The 27,677-nt window shown below is 30.5% G+C and overlaps 1 protein-coding gene across 1 annotated transcript in view; it reads left to right on the forward strand.

Moving 5' to 3' along the window:
• LOC107443771 (protein FAM107B) overlaps nt 1–27,677 on the forward strand; it is a 196,674-nt gene that overhangs the window by 73,440 nt on the left and 95,557 nt on the right. The window lies entirely within an intron of this gene.

The raw sequence follows: 27,677 nt of genomic DNA on the forward strand, positions 1-27,677 counted from the left end.
AGAAATAGGGAGCTTTGCCCACTGATCACTTCGCCTATCAACGACCACGATAGCTTTGGAATCAGTTTTGTTTCTTACGAATTATTAACAGTTATGCCTTATGAACTTGACTTTTTCTAACCGGAGAAAAGTAACTAGTAGTGAATAGTTTACTTCAAACTTTCAGATTACCCTATTAATGCTCTGCAGCCAAAAATGATCTCTATCTACAAGGCCCGGGGCAAAAACTTCTTTGGGGACCCCCTCTGCTTCACTACTTCAGTAATGAAGAGCCCAACTTTATATAGGTATTTAAATTTTTTACCTCGTTATAGATAACATAAGAAAATTGACTAGAACCTAAAATTATAATTAAGCCCCCCCCCTCGAATTTCTTCAAATTCGGATTCAAGATTTCAAATAGGATTTCTTCAAATTCGGATTCAAGATTTCAAATAGGATTTCTTCAAATTCGGATTCAAGATTTCAAATCGGATTTCTTCAAATTCAGATTTAAGATTTCAAATAGGATTTCTTCAAATTCGGATTCAAGATTTCAAATCAGATTTCTTCAAATTCGGATTCAAGATTTCAAATTGGATTTCTTCAAATTCGCATTCAAGATTTCAAATAGGATTTCTTCAAATTCGGATTCAAGATTTCAAATCGGATTTTTTCATAATTTACCAAATACGATTCAGAACAAAATTATAAAAATAAAAAATAATAAATATTTAAGAAAAAAATCTCTTCCGTGCATGCAACGTATGAAAGGATTACTTTAAATGCTCATATCTTTCACAATCTTAGGCCAATTTTTTTTTAGATTATAAAATATTTTTGTTGGTATTTAAAATTACTCCAAAATTTTTTTTTTAATTTACTAAATATTTCTGCAGCCACAATAAGAAAGTTTAACACAATAAGTAAGGCTAAAATATTATTTTTTTTTAAAATGTCCATATCTCAATGAATATTTAAGCTAGATTAACGAAATTTTGTGCAGTTATTGCATGTAATTACCAAAGTAACTCATACAATCTACAAGTTTATTACTATATTCTTAGTATAGGGTGTTCGAAAACACTCTTTTTAGTTTGTAATTTTACTAGTTAGTACTTTAGTTAGTAGAAAAACTCTTAAAGCTTTAAACTTTATTGATATGTATGGGAAACAGCATGATCTAAACATTTCTAATGTAATAAAATAATGCTCTAAATATTTCTTGGGAAATATGAAAAAATTAGTTAATATAGAAGTTTTTTCATAATTTTATCCAACCTATGTATGTTTATAAAAAAAGCTGTCCTATAAATATGGTTAAAAGAACGTTTTTTACAAATGGGTTAATATTGCGTTGAAGTACCGTACATTGCATGTCTCCGATAATAAAAAAATTTTTAAAATAAGACGTGTTTTGAAATTAATGAGCCGTAGCTTAAAATCATTACGTCTCCTTCAAAAAATATTTTAGATTTATTTCTGTAAAATGTTCTATTAACGGTGAATATATCACACTCAGGCGTCCTCCATATCGGAATTATTTTGACTTTAGAGGTCGTTCTTGATCCGCGTCCATTATTTGGGTTGTTTTGAAGATAAGCTATCAAATATCCACTAAACTCATCTAAAATAGCCGAAAGGGAAGGCTAAACCATCCGGTTCCCGTCCACTGCACTTATTATGCAGACGTCATATGTTATTGTTATGTTTATATCTTTCCCAATGGTAACGGATACATACCAAAATTATGTCTTCAGAGACCTTTAATTTCTTTTTTTTCTCATTGTTATTATTATTCATTATTGTCAGTGGATGAGTTTGTGTTTTCGACGTAATGATTGTTATGTTATGGCGAGGTAAAATTCATTTTTGATACTTTTTTAAATCTTTTGTATCTAAATAACTTTTTCCCATCTGACATGATGAACGATGTTATCTTTGGATTAATTTTCTGACATTGAATTTTAGCGCTTGAAATATTTCGTATTTAAGGTCATCAGCATGTTATTGTTTTGTTATTATTAATTATGTTTTGAAATGAGCGTAAGAGGTCATTTAAATATAATGTAAGCATTTAAAGGGGTGAGGGGTTTTGTATTGGTTATTTTACTGCCGAGGGAGGAAGAAGGGCAGGTCAAATGCTTATGGTCGAAGCAAAACTTTTCTTTATTTTGGACTATTTTTCAATATTCAAATCGAAAAATATATGAAAAATTGGAAAAAGTATCTTTGAAAAAGTTACTAAGGGGCCGTTCAAAAAGTACGTACACAAAAATGGAGAAATTTTAAACCCCTCCCCCCCTTCGTACATTACCGTACATGAGGTCTTACTCCCCCCCGCTTAGAGTACGTACATTTTATTAGTCTACCCCCCTTTTTCATAAAAATTAAAATAATTATGTTTTAAATAAAATTAAATATTTAATTAAGGAGTGTGTAGGATATAGTCATATTTAAATTTGGTGTATGTTTATAAAGTACGCACTTTGTACAATACCTCCCCCCCTCCCCATCGTACAAAACCGTACAAAATAGCAAACCCTCTCCCCCCCTCTTCGAGAAGTACGTACTTTTTGAACGGCCCCTAATTGGACAAATAATTTAAATTTGAAAATGCTAAAATTTAAGAAGTTTCTGCAATGAACTTCTGAAAGATTCCAAAAGAAGATCAGAATCACAAAAAATTTCCAAAGAATATTCTGCTCAAAATTTTATGAAACGAATTAAAATGTAGATTTTGCTTTATGCAAAGATTTGTTTTACGCTTTTGAGTTAAATCTGCAGTAAAATAAGTATACAGTATGTTAATGCTACAATAAAAGTAAGAGCAGAAAACGTGATGTAATCATGGAGGAAACTTTTGTGATTTGTTTATTTTTGCTGATAAAAGAGAGAAGGGCTATAGGATTGCCCAAAGCATACTGACATAATATTTGAACTGAATTCTTGATAAATAAAACACCTAAAACCTTCTATTTTTTAAAGTGCGGGGGAAAAAAACGATTCACCCTGAATAAATTATGATCCTAATGATCAGATCTTCACGTTTTAGGACACAAACTTAATGGTACTAGAGAGTGACCTCAAATATACTAATTATTGCAGACGATATTTTAAGTTACGAAATCAGACACAAAAACGTACTATCTCAAATCAAAAACGTACTGACGTAACGTTAATTTAGTAAAGATATAAAGTTCCAACGCAGAAACCTTCTGACATTTCTTTGGTTTATTCAAAGCAAATTCGAAGAGTATTTCGTCACAGTTTTTTTAAGTGTAGTTAATTCTTGGTAGTAACTTTGATAAAAAGTGATTTTGCCTACCAATGATATAAATAATTCAAACATGCATACAAAATACTTCTTATTTTCAAAATTTTGTGAGGAGACCTTCAATGTGTTTTTAGAATTCACCTTAATTCTGCAAAATTTAGGATCTAATTTTTTTTTCTCTTTATAAACTTTATTTTATTCGATAAAGAGACTGTTACTGAGACTGTTAAGAGACTGTTATGAGACTGTTAAATTTTTCGTGTTACTGAATAATAAATATGTTGGTGACTACTTTACACAAAGTTGTGTAAAAGAACATCCTTGGTGGAAAACGTCTAGTTATGAATGTTGTTTTACTACACTACTTTAATGTTGAATAGTTGCCACCAATTTTGGTGTTGAGATACACTAACAATATTTTACTGTGTAAGACTAAAAATTATCCACATATGGAAGAAAAAAGATGTGGCATCATTTTTTTCATGAAACCACTAGTCGCATTATAGGAATAAGCTCATATTTATTTTGCACACATAACATTTTATTTGCATACATCATAAAATTTTCATTTGTTATTAAAAAAATTTATAATCTGACAAATTCTTTATCAATGAAAAATGAGTCAACATTTTTGGAATCTGCGTTTGGTTTACAAAATGCTATTTTCGAATTTGGATTCTTAATATTAATGAAAGTTTCGTATTTCATTATTATATAATAAATTTATTTAAAAAAAATCTCAAATATTGAAGAAATACACATATAAAGAAGATTAATGAATATATAAAAACGAGTAGAAAAAATAGAAATTGAAGAAATAAGCTCCAGTAACGACGTCTACACTGTAAAAACTATGGGGTAATACTAGTTAAATATTGATTCACTTCAAATACTGTGGGAACTAACACTTTATTTCACATTAAGATCAAAACAAGAGTTCATATACACTTTAAGTAGAGTAGTTGAATTGCCTTATTATCAAATGATTGATGAAACTTTTAAATTAAGCCATTCTAAAAACAATATTTCTTTCTCACAGCAGTATAGTAATCATATGCATATGACGATTTTTTTTCAGCTCAAAAACTGTTTTACTCATTTTTAAATGCTGGATTTTATCATTTGAAAAATGTATGTAAAAATCTTAAAACCTTATAAATATAATAATCATATACTATAATTCTGACGATACTTAACTTCGGGATGAGGATAAATGGAACGAAAGAAAAGCAAATCTGGCACTAGATGGCAGCACTATAATTTTCTTTGATTTATATCTTACATGTTAAACAAAAACAGAGATTTCGCTTAGAAACATATAAATCTGTTACTTTAAGCAAAATGTTGTAACTTATAATGCTTATGAAATGCGTAAATCGTAAAAATTGTATATTTAAATCAGTTTTAGGTGTTTTTATAAGAAACTATGTAAGATAAATCGTTAATTATCTTTCTCCGCTACTGCCACTGGAATTTATTACATATTGTGTTTGTTAATGAAATTTAAAATTGTTAGAGCAAGAAATGCTGATTCTATATTAATTTTTAAATGCCTGAACTTTTTAATTTTTATTATCGGAATAAAACTATCAAGCAAATATATACAAAATAATATTTGCTTAAGTTGCCATGGCTTACTCAAAGCTGAACTAGATCCGTTTCGGTTACAGTGATTGTGCTGCTGCCATCTAGTGCATTTCTAAACATTTACCCTGTAGAATTTAAGTCGTAACAATATTAAAACTTAAAAACAAAATGAATTTAAATGTCCCTATCATCAGAAACAGAACTTAAGAAATTTTATACAGTCATTTCTATGTTTAAAAAACCTCGTAGTGTGTTAAAAGTTGTGTTAACTTTCGTTTCGTTTAATGTAGATCTTTTTTATAGCGAAATTCTGTAATAAATCTGCTTCTGCAACAAATTCAGTTTCTGCTTTAAATTTTTACAATTTTAGTCATATCTCAGAAACTAAAACGATTTTATGAAACTACACAGACAATTATAAATCTCACTCATCTAAAAATAATTTAATGCGAAGAACATTTATATCATAATTTATTATTTTATTAATTATTTACTGAAAAAAAAAAATTTGTGTTGTAAGGTTTACAAAATTTTACATCTTTTTATTAAATGACAAAATTTAGAATTTAAAAATGAGTAAAAAAATTTCATAGCAGGAAATTTTTTAAACAGTTCTAAATTTAAATTTTCATTTATCAAAAATTGTTTGGCCTATTCCGGACAAAATCTAGTTTTGTCATTTAAAATTACGAAACTCCAAACTTTATTTCATTAAAAGGCGAACATTTTATGATAATAATTAAATTAAATAGTACAATAAAATAACGACTAATATTGTTTGGATACAATTATCTTTGTAAAAACTGAGTTTCATCGTGAGCAAACAATTTTAACTTCTTTCATAATCGAAGCCTATTGGGAGGAGTTTCCGAAGACACTCTCTAAAATATGTCCATGGTTCTTTGAAAATTTTATGAGTGGTAGCAAAACGGAAATGGTAGCAAAACCTAAGAATTACTAACTGGAGATAAATCACAACGAAAAGAGCAAAATAGAGGAAGATTCTAGGGAAGACTATGGCCCACAAGGGACAATCATGCAAATAGAAGAAGAAGCAAAATATAAAACATTTATACTTCAAAATATTTAAGTCTGCTATTACTTATAATTTTAGTCCCGCAGTGGACTGATCGTAAAGACACGGCTCCCAGTAGAACACCGAAGTCAAGCATTACTGGCTACAGTCAGTAAGCAGGTGGCTGACCACTTTGATTAGCCTGCGTAGGGACCGAGGGTGCGCAGTTTCGGTCCTCTTTAAACTGTTCTACCGTAAAATGCTAGACTTCGCACACAGGTCGTCGGGCTACCAAAGCAGGGGAGCCCTCCCCTCTGCAGAGGATCAAAATTGCGATGGCATGTCTTTGGATCATCCTCAGGGATGCGTCCCAGACAGTCGCCAATAGCCCATTGTGCAGCTCTAGTGCAACGTAAATAAAGAACCTACTTATAATTTTACAAAAGTAAACTAGTACATTTGATAGTTCAGTGGTTAAGACACTAAATTGGGTGAAGGATAGGGGTTCGATCCTTAGTACTTGCTTGAAACCCACCCAGTTTCAGATCGATGGAAACCAACATACCTGGGAGGTAAAAGCAGTCTGTGTGCAATGCTTCCTACTTCCATGCCATAGAGCATCAGCAGTTCCCAAATAACTCTCTGTGGAACCCTAGGGTTCCATGGAATGTCACAGGGGTTCCGTGAGTTAGAAATTTTTTAAGCAAAAATATTTTTTTTTAAAATCTGTAACAGGTTTATATCCAACCTATAATCTGTTGCTTATTTATATTAAGGCTATTTTATAAAATTGTTTATGTGAAACTTCAATAAAATTGAAATAAGAAATTTTAAGAAATATTTTTTTTTTCAATAACAATACATTGAATAACTTGCTAAACGATATACATTTGCAAATTATTGCATCGATATTTTTCATCCAACTTTGAAATTCAAAGTAAGTTAAATTATTTCAAGAATAAAGAATTATTTTTCTTTGATAACTTTTCTTCCAATTTATAACAGTTCTTTTTCAAAAATTAAAAGACAGCTTATTTTATTCAATTTCAATTTATACAACAAAAACTACTAAACTACAGCAAAAAACAAACTACAGCAGATTTGCGAATTCAGCTGCCTAACATAAAACTTAATTTTAAGACTTATTGATGAAACAATGAAAAAATTCCATTCACATTAAATGTTTTTAAATTAATTTTTTTGTTTGCATAGATTCGTCTACTAGTGAACGATTTTTATAAGTCAGGGTTCCACCAAATGAAGTTCGAACGTTTAGGGTTCCGTAGCTGGAAAAAAAATGGGAACCGCTGCCATAGAGCACGAAATTGTGGAGTTCTATGACTCATATCGAGCTGTCGCGGAAATACTTTACTTTCGAAATTATTTATCTTTAAGGTATCTTTAAAAATTAAATAGTTTCAATCGCTTTTGTGAAGAAAAAAAGAGGTAATAATATTAAATAAGATCTTTAAAAAAAAAACAATTCAACCTTTGTGACTGTTAAATAAATACCAAATTGTTTCCTGCACTTTTTATTTCTTACGTTGTATATTTTTGAACCATGATAAGCATTTTTAATTTTGCCGCAGGACACTTTAAAGCGAACGCTGCCACCTACTCATGCTAAAATACAAAGTTTTATCTTATTTTTTGGCAGCACATATTACGTGATCCGAAAACAAACACCATCTGGCCTCTATAATTTTAGTAATTCCTGTGTCAGCAACAGTTGAAAAAGCACGGTGAACAACAATGGAGATTCAGAGCACATTTTTAAAACTATTCTTTGAAAATGCATCTAATATTGATGTTTTAACTGTTAAGTAGTGGTAATCGTATGGCTTATTTTTCTTGAAATGAAGATAAAAATAAGATGATTTTACAACCAGTACTTTATATTTCCGCGAAACTAACTTGTGTGAAACCTATCGAATGTTTTTTTAAAATTATTTATTCATTTCGATAAAAAAAAGACATTTGCGTTCACCAAAATATAATATAATGTAGTTATATTTTAATCTGAATTTATGCTTTAACCAAATTTCTTAAAACTTAAGTAAGTCAGATCAAAAATAATCAACTAAGCTGAGCTTTTTAACGTATTTACGTATTTATTTAACGTATTAACGTATTTACTTCTCTATAAATAAAAATATAAATAAGATAATTTTTACTACCAGTATTTTATAATTCCGTTAAACAGACTCCCATGAGTAAAGCTTTGAAATCGATTCCGTGTTTTATTTATTTATTTCGGTGAAAACGGTTTCGGTTCAACGACGGTTATGTTATAAAAAAAAATAATAATAACACACTCCGAGCTGTGGTGGCTCAGGGAATAGAACAATCCCCTTCTGATGAGGTGAACCGAGTTCGAATCCCAGTGATGGCTGGTTGATACGAAATCCTTACCTGACTCGCATCGACCACAGGGCTGGCGTAAAATATCCTCCGTGGTGAACGGATCATGTGTTAGAGTCCCCTTGCCGTCAGGCTAACCTTGGGAGGTTTTCGTCAGTTTTCTCTCCATATACCGCAAATACGGGTTAGTTCCGTCAAAACGTCCTCCACGAAGGCAAATTTCTCCCAATACTTCATCTAGGACTTCCCTTGGGTATAACCCTCCAAGGACGGTTATAAAGAAAAAATTGAACAATACACATTAGGAGCCGGAATAGCCTGGTTGGTAGGGTATTGAACTCGTCATCGTGAGAACGTCATCGTGAGATCCCCATGTATTAAATGGTGACTAGTGCACGTTAAATCTGTTGGAATCACAAAGTCCTCCCAGCTTCCATAACTAATAAATAGCTCTGGGGGTACTGATACATGAGTTCCCTTGTCCTCTGTATTGGGTTCAAAGTTACAAGGCTATGCAGTTGAGCATTAGTAATCGTATCGCTGTACGACAACGGCTATAAAATGAAATAAAACAACACATTCTCTAAATTAAAAAACAGTAGAAGAATAAAGTATAATTTAAAAAAATAATTAAATAAACGTAACTCGTTTTCTTGCAATAGCAATAAAATTGCATATAAAAAAAACTAAACAGCGGTTTGGTCATGACAATTGTTTGCCCAATCAATAGATTAAACAACAAATTTCAAGCTTTCGTCTTTTTTAATATCGTTCATTCTGTCATTAATGATATTCTAGTACTAAAAAAGTCTTTAAAAAAATTCAATGAAAAAAATCGAATAATTCACCTTATTTTCACTAGATTCCAATAAAATTGCGTTTAAACCTATAAAGTATTAGTTTGATTATCATTATTGTTCGTCTTTTAGCCTTTACGATTCTCAACTGTTCAAACAGACAGAACTTGTTCGTTCATATATGGTATATGCCTGGCAGTCATTGCCGCTCGATTGCGTCTCATCCGGTTTTATATGAAGATTTATTGATGTCTGATTTCATCTAGAATAGACAGTAATGACTAAAATCGGTATTGATGTAAACTATAAAACTCATATGAAGGTTAAAATAACAGGGCAAACAAAAGTCTACTCTTTATGGGTTGCACTTTGTTTTGATGGATATGCACTGTAAAATAACGTATTACAATATATATATATATATATATATATATATATATATATATATATATATATATATATATATATATATATATATATATATATATATATATATATATATATATATATATATATATATATATATATATCCCCGTGTAATAAATGGCGACTAGTGTACGTTAAATCTGTCAGGTCACAAAGACCCTCAAGTTCCCTTAACCAATCAATACCTCTTGAGGTACTGATGGGTTATGGTGGCTACTTGGAGAGATTGATCAGTCTCTAGTTCAGGTCAAAATTACGATCAGTGTATGAATGAATGAATAGGTCCGTCCTTTAAAACGGGATGTGACGTGTGTGTGGCTAGAGTCGTATTTTGAGCTATAGATGGCGCCACTAAAAAACAAGAAACCCACCCTATGTCTTAAATTCGTTTGGTTTCACCAAGTAAGCCTGGTAAGTGGTATTAGAAACAACACATCTTGCTCGTTATTTAAAACAATATGATTCGTACTATTTTTTAGTTGTTACCCGCTATTTGAAATGTTTTAATTCAATTATAATAATAAATATTAATACATAATTTGTGCTATGAAAAAAAATTAGCACAAAAAAGTTGGCAACCGTTGTGAATCAGTCTCTGTCACTTTGCCAAAATCCTACGAATGAATTTCTTTATCAAATTCTAAGATCGAAATCCGTAGAACAATAAGCTTCTGAATTTTTACAACTTAATTACCAGATTACTCTGTTTAGAACATTCAATTTACAAGTTCCGAAACAGTTTTTCCTTCCCCTAAATTCTTATCTTTTTCTCATCTCTTCAAATCTCGAACTGTGGAAAGGGCTTAAAATTAATTAGGAAAACGAAACAGAATAAGCATTTGTTAATCACGTAAATGAGTGTTTTTTACTTACATTCCAATATGTATTAAGAAATAAGATCTTAGATCTTTCTTCTGATAAGCAAATCAGTTTCTTCAAGAAAGTGACTAAGGGTAAAAACTGCTCTTTTTGAAGGAAAAAGAATGTTTTTTTTTTGGTCTTCTTTATTTCGTCGTTATTTTAACAGTCATTTCATTCTTATTTTAGGGAAATTAAACATAATTTTATTTAACATCAACCATGTTTATTAAGACTGTGGGAGATAGGTAATATTTTGTAACTGCTCAGAAATTAAGGCTTAATTTATGGAATGATGATGTATGTGTGCACAACATGCAGCCTGACATCTGTTGATGTGCTGCCGCGAGAGCTGCTGAGCACAATGGAAAAAAAAAACTTGAAAAATAAAAAAAATTTCGAAAATTTTGAATCGCACATTTGAATCATCACTTTCTGATGCACACAATCAACAAGAATCTATCGTAAATCTACGTTGTTTTTCGATAGCTTTTTCAACGGTTATGGAAATTCTGCATGGCTTTAAAAAAACTCAATATTTTTAATACGATATTACGACACGCGAATTTCGAATTTAAGCAATCACTTTTGACTAGCTTTATTTTTGCCGATTTCATCAAAAATTCAAATCACATTTCGACCGTTTTTTTTTTTTTTTTTTTTTTTTTTTTAAGCATTTATAACTAGCAATTTTTATGCGGTTTTTAAAATCCCAATGCTTTTATTACAACTCGTAAGTTATAAGTCTCGTATTTAATTTATCAACCTTTTGCCATTTTCATTTGTCTCGATTTCATCGTAAATCTAAATGATTTTTTTAATTTTTTTAAAGTGGTTATTGTTACGCTTTTCCATGTGATTTTAAATATCCCTCATTTTTATTACGATATTATTACGACTTGTTTTTGCTGATGATTTATTCGAAAATTCAAGTTATTTTTCAAATTATTATTCAGTTATTTTTCAATTATTTTATACAATGGATCAATGGCCAGTAACAAAATTTCTTAATCTTGCCCTATACTGCCTGAAGCGATATCATGATTAAAGTTTAGATAAGGAACACGATTCAGTATTACATTCTAATCTAAAGTTCTGCCGTCTGATTGTTAACCTCCAATTACTGTTAAATAAGGCTGTTTTTCAAAGGCTCCGTCGTAATATGAAATGGTGCTTTTTTGCGAATAATATGGTATTATAATAACTGTTGTGAGTTAGCAACTGTAACTTATGACTGTTAGGTCAAGTTTAGCCTGTCTACGTTTATTTTGAAAATGGCGGAAAATGTCACTTTCAAGAAAAGCCACAGTTTTACAAAAATAAGAAGTTTTTGTGGTGGAATTTTTTAATATTTAAAAACTTACTCCAATGCTACATTAATTGGACTGATAAAAGTTTGCTTAAACTGAGAATAAGGCAACGATTTTGATAATTTTCATTTAAGTGGGAAAATGTCGCCAAATTGGTGATTTTCAAAAAAAGTTAAATAACTTTTTAAATATTTAAGTAATTTGTCCGTTCTAAAGCCCAGATAATTCTTCACGGCAAGATTATATACATAGTTTAAAATCAACGCATTTCTTCAAGTGTGAGGCATCTAAACTATGGCTTTTTTTTATTTACCTTGGCGACAGAGCTTCGAAAAACAGCGATAAGATAACAGTTTTTACCCTGTAAGCTAAAAGGAATGTGCTTGTTGTTGTTTGTTTAGTAATTACTGCAATAAACTCTTTTGTTTAGTAAATCAAGATGGGATAACGATCTAGGGTGACTTGCATGGAACAGAATATTTCAAATCTGGAATTTTGTAGAGTCATCCCGGTGTGCTAGAACACTTTTTTTCCGTCTTGTTTCAAAAGAATGATTCGAAAGAATAACTCTGCTATCTGAGAACGGATTTCTTCCGTTTCTGTCTTTCTTTCTTTAACTTACCTGACACGAGCAGAGACGTGTCAAACTATTGTTGAAACTGAATAGAAATGTGAATTCCGGGTGTAACGCAACTGAAGGTATGAAGTGAAGAAAGTTTAAATGTCATGCTTTCTGGTAATTTTCGTATTTTTACGCTCTAAATGGTAGTTCAATCAGACAATATGGCAAAGTGAAAATGGTCTTTGTACGTTCAAGAAACATCCTTGTAATGGTACCGCTACTCTTGGAAAAATGCATGTTTGGTATATTTTAAACAGAGAATCTTACACAGGCTTCACAGCTGCACGTTATGTTATTTATTTATGTTTTTCTAAAGAAGATTAAAATCCTGCATTCAGTTACTGAAACAAGGACACAAAAAAGGTGCTTTTCGGTTCGACGGACGCAAGGATATTCAACTATTTTTTTTTTAAATTTCATTAAATTTTTTATTTAATTTTTGTGTGTTTAAAAACTAAGTGAAATTAAAATAAAGTTGGTGAAGGTCTACTGTTTTTGGTGACTAAGCGCTTGTGTCAGTCTAACTTAAAAGTAGCTCCAAAAAAGTGCTTAAATTCAAAACAAAATAAAATAAATAAATAGATAAATGAAAAAATAAATAAAAATATGGGACTCTTCGGCATATGAGTGCAAGCGAAATGGCGCCAAAAATATAGAAAAAACGCTAATTTTTTTATTTTTTTATTTCATTTATTTTTAAGCACTGAACAAGATGAACGTTCTCAAAAAACAAATAAAATAAACAAAGTAAAAAACAAAATTTAAAAAAAAAAAAAAAAAACAGTTTAATTTTCTTGCACCCGGTTAACCGAAAAGTATAATAAAAATTCTTTCTTTAAAAAAAATAGTGGTTAGGCGAGTAGTGGTTTTATTCTTTTTTTGACTATATGAAAAAGTCTTAAATTATTTTTATTAATCCTATGAAAAGCAAGAAATGCGCCAGAAAACCCCACTCCGTTATTAATCCTCCTATAACAGCAAGATGAAGCTGTTGCTGATGGTATATTGAAGATGATGATGAAAACAGGATAATGAATACAACAGTTGATGATGAACATGATTATTATCATGATAAAATTTTTATTCAGTAGCAATTGTAGAACTCGAGGTACAAAACTAAAAGAATATTTTTATCCATAAAGTGGAATAATAAATTTTGCATAATAATATCAATAAGGACAGACCATGGGAGATAAATCCCCCACAACCTATGTAATCAAAAGCCAAATTAAAAGTGGTATATAATCAACGCTTTTGTTATTCAGGAGAGATCTATTATTAGCTCATTATCGAAGAAGAACCCTGCCAATTCAGCCAATCTCACAATATCTCATGTTAATATTTAATTACTTTGGCAATCGCTTAATTACCAAAATTAATGTAACCCCGCAACTGAAAAGTTTTTGTGGTTAGAGAACTAAAGCAGCTTAAGAGATGAAGAGTTAAAAATAGATTTTGATGTCCGATTTAGTCGCAACAGTGAATTAATGACTTATACATTGGTATTGAACGTCCTGTGGGCCTTAGCTCTGCAGCCTCATCCTCTAGGTCATTTTCCAAATTTATAATTTCATAATGTTTATTTATATTAAAAATTAAGATTAATCGTTACTTTTGGAGTTCCACATAAATTTCGAAAATGAAATTTTTTTTAGTATTTATCATATTTGTTTCTTCACTATCTTCACACTCTGGACAATAGAATAATTAAACGAATGGATAATAATAATTTCCTAAAATGATGCATCAACATATTTATTCAAGCACTGTTTTCCACTAACAACTATGATTCTTCAACTTGTGTTAATCATCATCTTCAAGATAAATTTTCTATTAATACTGACTTCCTTTCTAACTATACATCCCACTAATAATAATTTCATCGAACTTCTTCAACAAATAAATACCATCCAGTATCTTTAAGAAATCAAATCAATTTCTTGACACTACCATTATTAACAGGAACTGATCAAGGCAAATTCAGGCCCTGGGCCCATCAAATTTTCTGGGCCCCTTACACAATATTTTGAAATTAAATCTCTGAAGAGTAGTCCTAATAATGAAAAAGAATCTATTAAACTGCATGATTTAAGAAAAACATTTTAAAAAATTTTCAAAGCAGACAATTGAAGCTTATTTTTCTAAGATAAAGTTTACGTATCTATAAATTAAAGCAAAATATAAAACAACAAAACAATGTTGTGTCAAAATAAAAATAGTTTGGTGTCCACAAACAATTGAAATCAGTGATTTTTGCTGAAAATCACTGATTAGCTGAATTATTCTTTATTGTAATCTGGAATTATTTTTTATTTAGTACTTAAACCAACACATAGCTAGCCCACCTTTCATCAGACTTTTTACTAATTTTTGAGGCTCCTCAGAAATTGTGGGCCCTGGACCCATGCCTATTGGGCCTAGGCTTATAATCAGGCCCTGATTATTAATCTACTCGGGACTCTTCTTGTCCCGCAGTGGATCGTAAAAACACCCCTCCCAGTAAAACACCGAAGTCAAGCATCATTGGCTGCGGTCAGTAAGCGGATGGGTGACCACTTTGATCAGTCTGCGCAGGGACCGAGGTTACGCGGTATCGGTCCTCGTTAAACTTTTCTACGTTCTACCGAAATGCTCGTCTTCGCGAGCAGGTCATCGGGCTACCAAAGGAGGGGAGTCATCCCCGCAGCAGAAGATCAAAATTGCGATGGCATGTCTTCAGATAACCTCAGGGATGTTTCCCAGACCGTCGCCAATAGCCCATTGTGCAGCTCTAATGTGACGTAAATAAAGTACCTACCGGAATATTATTGTGATAATTCAATATTTTGTAGTGATGTTAAAGTATAGCTTTACAAATGACGTTCTAGAAAAATTTACTTTAAAGTCATTTTACAGTGTCAATTACATCTTTAATTTTAAAATATCGCAGTTGCAGAATTTTTGACAAAAATAAAAATAATATTTATAATTTTGAAATATTAAGGCGAAAAAAACGTTGACTATATAGAAGATCAAATTTACAGAATTAAAATTCTAATAGTGGTATAAAATGCGTATGTAATCTTTTTTAAATGACAGAATAAAGTTTCAAATTTTATTTTTTTTTTATCAATTTTTTTTATCTTCATAATAAATCGTTTTAAAATTTGAATAATATTTTTAGCACTTAATATTTTTAAAGAACAGCGTCAGGACGGTCTTATATTTATTCAAAATTGTTTATATAGAATGTTGATCAAAATAACTACATAAAACTCTGTAAAAAACAGAGATAAATATTAAATAAATAATACCAAGAAACTGAAGAGGAAATATATATTTAATTAAAAACTTTATTGGTTTCAAAAACTGTGAAGATGGTAATAAGAGTCGAAATGTTTCAAGCTCTCAAATATTGGTGCCCGTTCCGAAGATATGCCAGATTTGAAAGCCTATTTTTGAGTGCTAGAAGCATGCCAAACTTAGATTACCCTATCTTCATATTTTTTGAAGACAATAAAGTTTTCAATCAAGCAAAAATAAATACATTAATGTACACATTTTATTACCACTTTAAAAATGTAAAGAAAATCTACCATGGATAGTTACGAATCGAGAGATTGGGCAACTATGCTATTATGTTTTTCGTTCTGCTCTCATAAAAAGGTGGCTAGAATAAATAACACTGGAGAATAAATTTTTGGTTATATTTATACAAATAGTTAAACTTACTTAATTCAGATGTGGTGTTTTAAATCAGAAATTAGTTTTGCTCCTAAAGCTATAGTTTTATTTTCAAGTATATTTTTTGTCAAAATATTGGGAAAATTGCATGGGGATCTATACCTCTGGTAATATCGTCGTACGCAGCTAGTGGCACTTCCCTATTAGGATTGTTCAGATGCACACGAAGAAGCGGCGTACAACCTCATTTCCGGGCATGGGCTATGCAGGTTCAATCCAGATGAGGTGCCCTGACTCCCCTAAAAGTTTGTCTCTACATTAGTGCGAAATATATAGAACGTTTTTGAACTTGTACATTTCGACAAAAAAAAGAAACCAAAAGAAGAGAAACCAATTGCAGATTTGAAATCAGCGATAAAGTATTTAGAGTCCGCTTAAAAAATCTCATGCAACTGAAGTAATTGTTACTTAAGGTAATTTATAACTTGTTTGGGTTATTACTTCATTCAGTAATAAAATGTATATAAATTGCATCATTTTAAAAACATTCTAATTAAACAATGAACACATCACGTGACACGGAGGTAACTACTTATTCGTGCCACAAGCCATATTGAATATCAAATTGCGAATTCCAGTACGTTTGCATAAAACAGCTTCGCAATAAGTCTCAAAATATTCAGCTTTGTTTGCTCTCTCTGGTAATCTTTAGCGGAAGCCCTGATTCCAGTTAACTGATTATTTTTTTCTTTGTTTAGAACACAATCCGGAAACTGAAAGTTAGTTAGAGGCGACATTAAAAGGCGTCTGATTTCTTTTTAACTGATGTTATCGCCAAACGTTCACTTTTCCTGCATTGAAAATAATGAAGTTATCAGGGTAATTGTTGGCGAGTTTTTAATCGATGCTGTTGACCACGCTCGGAATGAGAAGTAATTGTGATTAAAAACGCTGGTTCGCTTTTTGGGACATGGCTTTTACATAAAATAAGCCATTAAGATAAGGGAGATACAATGTTTATTTAGATACTTTTTATTACCTTTCAGAAACAAGTTTCGTTTAAAAAAAATTCATACACTTGAAAGGGTATGAAATGTATGCAACTTTAGGATTTAAAATTGACGACCCACATTACTAGAGATGTGCATGAAAAATACAAAAGTAATTTATTTTTTTATTCTTTTCATATTGGTTAAATGAAGGAAATATATTTTAAATTTGAGTTGGTTCCTAATCTTAATCAGTGTTTTAATAAAAAAAATTTTAACTTATACATAGATATTAAATTTAAGAAAAATTTTAAAAATCTACAGCTATTAACTTTAAAATTTATGTTTTCATGGCATGTAAAGGGTCAGGGGAAAAGAGGGAAAACCTAGAATTGCTAGGGAATTTTATTTTAAATCTAAAAAGCAGGGAATAATCTGGAAAAGTTGCAATTTTTTACAAAAACTTGAAAACTCCTAGATCATACCTGGAAAATAAAGTCTTAGTAGCAGTAATCAGTTATTGAGATTCGAGTTATTTAATTACAACATCTATTACAATTAGTTGCGAAAATTTCGCATTTTAGTCAAACTTCCACATTTTTATCTTCATTCAATAATATTTTTTTTGCTCACAAAATCTAATATTTAGCATTAGAAATAAAATAAATCTTGAGTTTTCTGATAAAAAAATTTTTATAGATTGAATAGATAAAATATGGTTTGGATTTTCATTGAACGTACTTTCTCTGAATAAACAGAGCTTTTCTTCGATGACTGACGTCTTCGGATCATCCTCAGGGATCTTTCCCAGACCGTCGCCAATAGCCCATTATACAGCTCTAAAACGACATAAATAAAATACCAACTTCGATGACTGACCCCCAAAATATAGAATTAGTCACAATCTGGGAAATATGGTCCCAATAGTTTGGTCAGGAAAGTAGTCCATAGTTTGAACCCTTTGACATTAATTTTACTTTTTGCGTATTTCGTCATCTTTCGAAAACTTTTTAAGCGAATTGAAGAAGTTTTTGCGTGAACACAATTATAAAAACCGTTTATCCAAAGATAATTCCATGCAAAAACTTACTTCAATCAAAAAAAAAATTCCATTTCCTTTTATAACAATCGAAAAAGATTTTGAATTGTAAGACATGCAATTTTTTGCATCATTTTAAAGAATGTTATTGTGCATAGCGAATTACAAAAGCGAAATAGGTCTAATAGTTTCCTGAGAAATCGAATTTTAAAACTACGACTTTTTTTAATTAGGAATGTTAAGTTCTTTTTTAAGTTACTTTTTTTTGCACTGTATTTATAAATTCGTTCTTTGCATTTGAGTACTCAAGTCTTCAAATGTATAAATACCAGAATAGCCGCATTCCAGAAGAATTTAAAAACAGGTAGAAAAAAATCAAAGTAACAAAACGCTTTAACTAATTACTATGAACCAAAATTATTTGTAAATTAAATATCTGCGTTACAACTCACAGGCTAAAATAACCAAAATTAAGATAACTTCATCAAACATTTGTCACCCCTTTTTCAGTTTTTCCAGGCGGTGACAATTATTCGCTCAAACGGGACGTTTTGCTTAAGGAAAGTGTTTGCAAGTATTATGATTTACAATAATTTTAACCATCATTAAATGCAATCAATGTAAATAAATAAATAAGACCTGAGAATCGAGCAGTAATGTTGTACAAGATGGCTAAATGAAGCTAATAAAGATTATTTCAATTGTTACTTTGCAACCACTCTAAACAATGTGGATTCGTGTTTGTGTAAAAATAAATAAAAAATAAACTGTAATTCGTCATAATAAAATTTAGTTATAAAACCAGCTATCATTATTAACTTTAAATTTTTTTTTGTTTTTTTTTTTGATAACTCGTAACAGATTTCATAACAGAACTTTTATAAGTATAGGTGTTAATTTTAGAAATAAAAGATTAATTTTTTAAACTAATACCAATGAAGAAATGCTTTTATTTTGTTACCCCTTTTTTATTTTTTAATATATGTTTTATGTATCGGACAGGGTAAAAAGCGGCACTTTCAACTAAAATTTCTACATTTTTTTAAACCAAAATTAAACTTTAGTTCATTAACTTTCCAAAATCTTTTAAGAAATTTTCGATTTTTAGAACTGAATTTACAATTGCTTTTTGGTATGCTGACAAACGAAACAGAAACCGGAAGTAAACTAATCAAAACGAAGCTTAAAAGATGTTTAATATTATAAATACTAAAATATGCCAATGTTTTGTGTTTTGCTTTGAATATTTGAACCCTTATTTAATTAAATAAATTATACTAATAAGAAAATGAAATTCATTTTTCAAAAATTAATTTTCGAATTATTATTATTATTATTTTTTTGTCAGAATTTTCTTGCATTTTCAAATACATTTTCCGAAGAACTTTGATTTTAAGAAATATATTATCGCTTACATACATTACAAAAAAAGGTTATTAAAAATTTTTTTTTGAAATTTAGATAAAGAGTTTTTTAATGTTGCCGATGTTTTGAACTAAAAGCTGAGATCTAAGTTTGAATTTCTTATTTTTATCGAGCTTCAAATAAGAGTATTTAGAATTTTTGTTTAAAAATTCGATATTAAACAATGTATTTAGTTCTATTTCTTTGTTTCTTTTTTAAAAAACTTTATTAAGATTTTATTTCAAAACACAGGTAATTAGTCACTTTATCGATCTAGAAAAAAATTTATTCTAAAATTAATGCATCACATTTTGTTGTAGAGCTATTAGTGTGACATGAAAAATTTGCAGTTTTTAATCTCAAATTTTCCATTATTTAGAAAAATATTTCATGAATTTTTAAATTTTACTTTAAACTTATAATTTTAGAACCCCTGCTTACAAAACATAAAATCAAAATTTTAATTGAGTCTTTGTAACAAAAATACTCCGAAACCAGTTGGATACGTTATCTATCAGTTACTAATCTTATCAGATACGTACTATGATAATAGAAATAGCTAATAATAATACCTCCAAATACAGGGTTATTCATAATTCCCTTCGCCTGTAAACGCCATTTTTCTTTACTACAACTGGCTTTAGTGGTACATGTTACTGTCATCTACCGACAACTGCTTAAATTAAAACTTGAATACTTTCGGAATAATTAATATGTTCTTTTTTGCCATATTAGTCTTCGTTTTTTAATTATAATGCCTTGAAACCCCAGAGGGAATTATGAATAACCCTGTATACTTCTTCTCAATATGAAACATCACCAATAATTCATATTGCAATTTCAATAAGGAGGGGAAAGTAAATAGAAATAGCCATTTTAAAGTTGTTCTACTAAAAATACCACGTTATAAAATCGCCTGTAGTCAAATTCAATTTATAATTTTTTTAAATAATCACGGCTATAAAAATAGTGGGCCAATAGTTCGCTGAACAACGCTGTTTCATGTAATTCAAAAACGCGTAAATTAAAAGGTCAATAACACAGAATGTAAAACAGTCGGATTTTTTTTTTAATAATTTATTTAAATATCACCGCTCGTCACTCAAGATGAGCACAACAAAAATGATTGATTAGATTGAATCTCAACTTAGAAAATGCGAAAAAATTGTACGGTTGCGTGCGCTCGAAAATTGAAATGACATGGAATCTTTGCCACCTACAACAAGAAGCAAACGATTGTCGCCTCGTTCTCAAATATCTTTTTCAACTTCCGCCATAGAATAAATAAATAAAAAAAAAGTTCTTTTTTTTTGTTAGCAGATCTGTACTTGGTGTGCATCAGTGGCAATGAAAAAGCAAAATGTTATGATAGCTTTTATGGCCAAGATTGTATTATTGCTATGAAATGAGCCTTTTTGTTACCGTTCCATTCCTTCAAGGTTTATTACCGTCGCTTCTTTTTTCTTTTTCTTTTACGATTTCGATTTGTTGTTTGAAGAATGAGATTTAAATATGATATCACAAATCATCAACATAATTCACCATATAAGAGGTCACCTTGGCAGGGTGACCACTGCATTTCCATCTGACAACTGTGACACTGACAGTAGTTTCATGCGGTTATTACAAATTTCATTGGCTTTAATTTTGCGGCAAATATTTTTGGGTGATATTTAGTTAAAACATTTTATTTTTTACCAGTTTTTTAAACTTTTCTCGAAAGTGGCTACCCTGCCATATCAGGTAGCAAACATTTACGGAAGTTTCCGGAAGCAATGACAAAGCTAGCAGGAGGCAAGAAGGGTCATCTGTTCCCGGGTGCAGCCTTAAAATGGCGTAAAATTTGAAAGAAAGAAAAATAATTGAAATAAACTCCAAAATAAACTTTTTATTTTTTCAATATCACTAATTTCATTTTCAAATTAAGATCTCCATAACTTCCTCAAATTTTTACTTGATTTTATTTTCCTCTGATTCTAATTTTATCCGATATAATTATAGTTTGTTTTACAAGGAGGGTTTTGCTTTTTTTTTTTTTTTAAAAAAAAAAAAAGAATTATTTATAACGAATTGGTAATGCATTGAATGAAAAATGAGCTTGGAATAAAAGCTTATCTCTCAATAAAACACAGTAAACGCGTGTTTAGAAAGAAAAAAAAATTCAGTTCTCCTTTTTCTCTGGTATTGGTATATAAATATCAAATAAAACAAATGTCATTGTTTATCTTTGTTTACCTTTCAATGCACTTGCATTTTCAATTTCCACAAATCTAAAAATTCAACACTGCCAAACCAATTATTAAAGTACTAGAAAAAAAATATATTTTAACAATTAATTAAAATAATTTTTAAGCACTACATTCAAAACACCTTATATAAAGACGATTTCAAGTGCTGGTAAAATTTTATAAATAGTAGTTTCCTTAATATCTGTTTAACTTCTATAAATATTGTGTGACTGTCTTTCTGAGTTCGCAGCCTTTAAAAAAATGAACATGAACATACAAAATGGATAATACAGTCTTACCCTGCTATAATGAACCCGGGATTTAAGGAACACTCAGGTGTTGTAATCGTTTTAATGGCACCCTTAGAATTGCTATTAAACAAAAGTTGTTTTTTTCTAACTTTTAACTGTGCAGTTGAAATGGTAGTTCTTTTATAGTGAACTCAAATTTCGTTTTTGCGATTGTTTAAGTGAACGATTAATTGGAGTTTAAAATGAGTCATTTCTTCGCTTGAATGAACGATCGCTTCCAAAAACTGGTATATGGGACGACGTATTGATTTAATTATGAACTATTTTGTACACGAATTGATAGTAAATTATGTACTATTGCAATCATTATTTCCAACAATTACTTAATATTGTTTAAAAGATTTTGGATATAAGAAACCATCATTTATAGAGGTCTCTTGCTGGGTCTGCAGATGTTTCACTTTAAAGGGATACGACTGAATTTTTTAAAAAAAAGACTTGTAACGAGCAACAACCTTAAATCTAATATTAAAATTTTAGTTTATAAAAAAATAAAATTAAATAATTTTTTATGATTTAGAAAAAAGAAGGAAAAAAAAGAAAAATATATAAAGAAAATAATTTTTTTAACAAACAAGACTGCTTTAACTTTAAAAAATGCGATAGCATATTGTTCTATATTTCAATGCGCATTCGCAGAAAACTATCTCATTTATTTTTTTATATATTTATTTTCCCTTTTCTGTAGTGGAATCCCATAAAAAAAAGATCTTTGCTTTGACTGAGAGAGATTTTTCTGTTGGTACAATAACCTCGATACCCATTGTCATACATTCCTCTTCCAGTTAAAAAGTTTTTACGATGGTTCTTTCTATTCAGAGTGCATTTTATGGACTTTCTTATCAGGTTAAAAAGGATTGTTCTATCGTTTACTCTCTCCTACGAAATACAGACAAAACTCGATGTAACGCTTACCGCATATTACGAAAAGTCCACTTGTTTCAGCAAAAGAAAAGAGTTTTTCTTTTGATTAAATATGCAATATTATACGGAAAACGGCAAATTTTTTAGCATTTTTACTTATTTTTATTAATACAAGAGGTTATAGTTTCGATGGCTGAGGGAATATGAATTCTGCTCCCGGTTCACATCGATCACAGTGCTGACGTAAATTAACGACGGTGACAGACGGATCATGGGTTGGAATTCCCTTGCAGTCGGGCTGACTGTGAGAGGTTTTCGTGCTTTTCCTCTCCATGTCTCGTAAATGCTGGTTAGTTCCATCAGAAAGTTATCCGCAATGGCTAGTTTGATACAATGCTTAATCCTGGAGTTCCTTTGTCTTCTGAGTTGGATTCAAAATTACAAGGCTACGGAATTGAACAGTCGTAAACTCGAAATTGGGTCGCTTTCGAATGAGACGACTCAGGTTCAATTATCGGCTGGTTAATACAAATTCTAATCCCGGCTCACACGGGCCACAGTGCTGATGTTAAATATCCTCAGTGATTGACGGCTCATGGGTTAGAGTCCCTTTGCCGTTAGGCTAACCGTAAGAGGTTTTCGCGATTTTCCCCTCCATGTAACGGAAATGTGGGTTAGTTCGATCAAAAAGTCGTTCACAGTGGCTAATTTGTCCCAATGAATGATTAAGGAGCTATCTTGTCTTCTGGGTTGGGTTCAAAATTACAAGGCTGATGTATAACATTAATAGTCGTAAATTTAGAATTGTATCGCCTGCTCAGCACCTGTATAAAATAAAATACCAGCAGTGAAAGTGAACATCAGTTCACCTTATTTCCTTCTTATAATCCTGAAAAGTGAACGGACCACCAGCTAAGTTGGCTCTCTCTTCTAAAAAAAACTGCAAATTTAGGAAACCTGCCACACACTACAAAGGAATGCGCCTTTTCTTGCTCTTATATCTACCATGAGCCTTCTTTTCTTCTGGATAGTATTTAAATCAACATTAAGTGTTATCAATGATTTTTATTGCATTTTTTGACTTTTACTCTTTTGTTCTACCATTTCGATATTAAATATCTGTATCTGAAACTAATGACAAGCTCGCTATAGCGGCAATTGATGCATTGTAATAAACTAATCAGCATTTCAAGAGAAATATGTCTTTGTTTGAAACAACTTTAATATCTTTCACTTTTGAATAATTTTTAAACTAATAGTAGCCAAATATGCTAGTTACAGGGAATCTACCTAATTCAAGTTACCAGTTAACTAAATAGCATACATAAAGTTTGAATCAAATCATTAAATCATTTAAAAAATTTATAAATCTGAATCAAATCGTTGAATCAAAAGTTAATCAAAGTGATAACCTTTTTTTTTGACTCGATGTCCATTTTAGAAACGGGCTGTGCTCCAGTCATATTAATAAAATGAAATAAAAAAATCACTCTTATAATCACGTTATAATCGTTCCTGTTCCAATCGAATTAGATCAAATATTTGCAAAGAGTGGCCGTTCTCAAAGATGTCTGTAAGGCACTTTCCTTCGAATGAGTGCCTTTTTCGTTATAAAAAGGAGGTTAAAGACACAAAGAATTGCCGATTTCCGTCCATCTTCTTTTCACGGTGAGTTGGTCAACCACTCTTCCTACCCAACAGGCAGACACAGAAGACCCCCATGCATGACGATATTTACCCACATTGTTCATTCATATCATATACTGATTAAGACAATTACAGACGATAATGTGGATCTCCTTTAAGTATGAATCATTTGGTTTTCAACACCTCCGGATTCGCAGGGCTGTCAGTGATTCTTTAAAATTCGAGATAACAGGAGTTGAGAAGTTTTAATTTACTCTAAAGTGACCAAATTTGTAAATCACGATTTGAGGACAAATCAGTGAAGCTTCCTCAAAAAATCTTATGATTTGAGGACACTATAAATTTATGAAAAATATGAACTTATGTGTGAAATTTTTTTTTTAATTAATAACTAATATCAGGTGCAGAATCATCTTCATCATACTTGATTTAAATAAGTTTTGAAATATCATATAATATTCTGTTAAATTAAATTTTGTATGCTTTTTTTGCTTATTTAATTATTTTTGCTTAAATAATTTTATGACGAGTATTCTGTTAAATTAAATTTTGTTTATTTTTTTTCCTTACATATTTATTTATTTTTGTTTATATAATTTTAAGACGAGTATAGCGTTTTCAACTGCTCGTTTTAGCCTGGTGCTTTTTGGCTTTTCGTTTGCATTCACTGTAAGGCAAAACTAATCTCGTTAAAAAAATTTATGCGGATCTTCAAACTTTTTTTTTTGTATTTTACTTCATATAAAAAATATGTTATTGGAGAAATTTGAGCACATTTGTGGACATACGTCAAAATTTGAGAATATTTTCTGTCCTCAGAGAGACTATGCTCAAGATTTGAGGTCGTTAAATATTTTATTTTATTACAAAGCGATCCAAAAGGAACTGCAAAAGCTATTCTAGAAGTTGGCGAACGACAGCGAGTAGGCCTCCAGTTTATTTTTACAAAAATAAATACGTAAATGAAATAAAATGTAAATAAAATATTGCTAATATTACTCGATTTTGGCTGAACTGGTGTTTAAGTCTCTAGAGGGAAAAAAACAGCTATTCATATGTTTTTATATTTTATTTTCTATTTAACCCTTTTGAAGGCCGTGGTAAGTATACTTACCACCACGTTTTACCACTTTTAATTTAGGTTTCCATTTTTCAATAACTTCAGCTTTCTTGAAGTGAGGTTAAATGAAATTGGTAGCCATTTGTCACTTTTAAAAAACGTATAAAAGTTATAAAATACATAATTCCTTTTGAAGTTTGTAGCATTTAAGGAATTTACTTTATAAATAAAGAAAAATAAAAGTCAGTAAGTTCCTAATAGGTCATTTTAAATATATTTACCACCAAAAAAATGGCATTTTTATAAACTAAATGAGTTTTTTTTATATATCAATTACTGTTCTTAAAACAATTTCAATTTCAAAAATACTTTAATTTACCCTTACTAGAAATAAAGGGCCCGTTAAAGGGTTAAATAAATAAAATCTAAAAAATATTTTATATAATATTGAACTGAATTTCCTTGTGCCGGCGAAATGGGTAAATACCTTTCGAAATATCTTTACTATAATTGCTCTTACAGAAATTAAAATTTATTTTTTGTGATGTTATTAATATTTTTGAGGCAGCCGCGGTGTTTCAGGGGATAGAGCGTTTTCCTCCCAAAGATGAGACCTTGATTCGAATCCCACAGGTGGCTGGTTGATACGAATTCTGCCAGCGGCTTCCACCGACCATAATGCTGACGTAAAATGTCTTCAGTTGTAGACGGATCGTCGGTTAGAATCCTCTCCGTTGGGTTAACTGTGAGAGGTGTTCGTGGTTTTCTTCTCCGTGTAACGCAATGCTGGTTAGTTCTATCGAAAAATTCTTGCACGAAGATTAGTTTATCCCAATTCTAGATCCAGGAGTTCTTTTGTTTTCTGGGTTGGGTTCAAAATTACAAGGTTTCGAATATGAGCATTCATAGTTTCAAAATCAGAATCGGGTCAGTAGCTCAACGCCGGTTATAATATAAAAATATTTTTAATTATTCTGCAAAAATTTTAATATAGTATAATTCGGAGTATAAGAGAGAGAGTCTGAAACAAACATTTCTGTTACCGAATACGCTGCTCTGCTCTTAACCCTTACCGGTGCATTGTATCCAGGCTGGGAACACTAATTCAACAAATGTTACAAACCACTAGATATTAAAACTAATTGCTTTTAAACGTTTAGCAACCACTGTTCTTTTAACAACAATTAGCTAAGCTATGTCATTCTACTTTGAATGTACTGTCTAACAGGCCTGCCAACTACTACGCTTTTTGCAAAACGTTTTATAGAGTGGAAGGCATTTAAAAACTAAAGTTTTCAGATTTTTTTGGTAATTTTGACAATATTTCAAAAAGCCTCATCACGAGAGAGCTGGTGCAAAGTGGCGTTGTATATGAACTTTTAAATCATTTATATGTAATGGCGTGGAAAATAAGTTTAAATAAATAAGAAAAAAATCACTTTAAAACATAAACATAACTAAACTTAGAACAAATTTTTACAAAAAGCGTAGAAGGTTGGCAGCCCTAGTCTAACTTGATATTGTCCTGCCTGACTAAAACTTTCAATCAAAATTTGCTCTTCCGGAAAGGGTTAATTCACAAGCTGCAATAAAACTTATGATTAAATAATTCCAGGTGGAAAGGTAAAAGACCTCTTAGCGGCCTAAAGGCCTTATGCAATTAGAGATGATGCTGATAATAAGTTTATTTTTTTACTTTCAAGGAAATTCCTTCTAGCGCTTTCTCGGTTTTGCTAACACAATTTTGATTTCGCCAAACACAAGATACAAGACCTTAAAGAACCTTAAGTTATCGTACGTAATAATTAAAAGGGAAATGTACTGCAAGGCTGTCTGTGCCAGGGAAAATAGAAAAAACTGGTTATAAAACCATTTTATATCTAGCTTGTTCTCAGAAAAAATAAAGAACCTTAGTTATCAAGACTCATTAAAAGTTATGAAGTATATACAATACCTTTTCCTATGGCTGAAAATATCTGATTATAAATCTTGATAATCCTGAACATTTATTCCTAGTGAAAACAATCCAAAAATATAATAGTTTTCCTCCAAACCTTTTTCTTTTTTCCGGAGTACAATCAATCCTGGTAAAGACTATGCGTTCTAAATCCATAAATGTTCGTAAATTGCGTCCATAAATGTTCTTTTTTGTTTGTTTGTTTTTTTTAAAAATTGAATTGATAACCAAAATACTAATAAAACTATAATACATTTTAAAACATTCTTCTTTTAGAGTAGGG

The sequence above is a fragment of the Parasteatoda tepidariorum genome, chromosome 2, assembly GCF_982258835.1.
Source record: "Parasteatoda tepidariorum strain Cologne lab strain chromosome 2, Ptep-v5.0, whole genome shotgun sequence".
Lineage (NCBI taxonomy): Eukaryota > Metazoa > Arthropoda > Arachnida > Araneae > Theridiidae > Parasteatoda > Parasteatoda tepidariorum.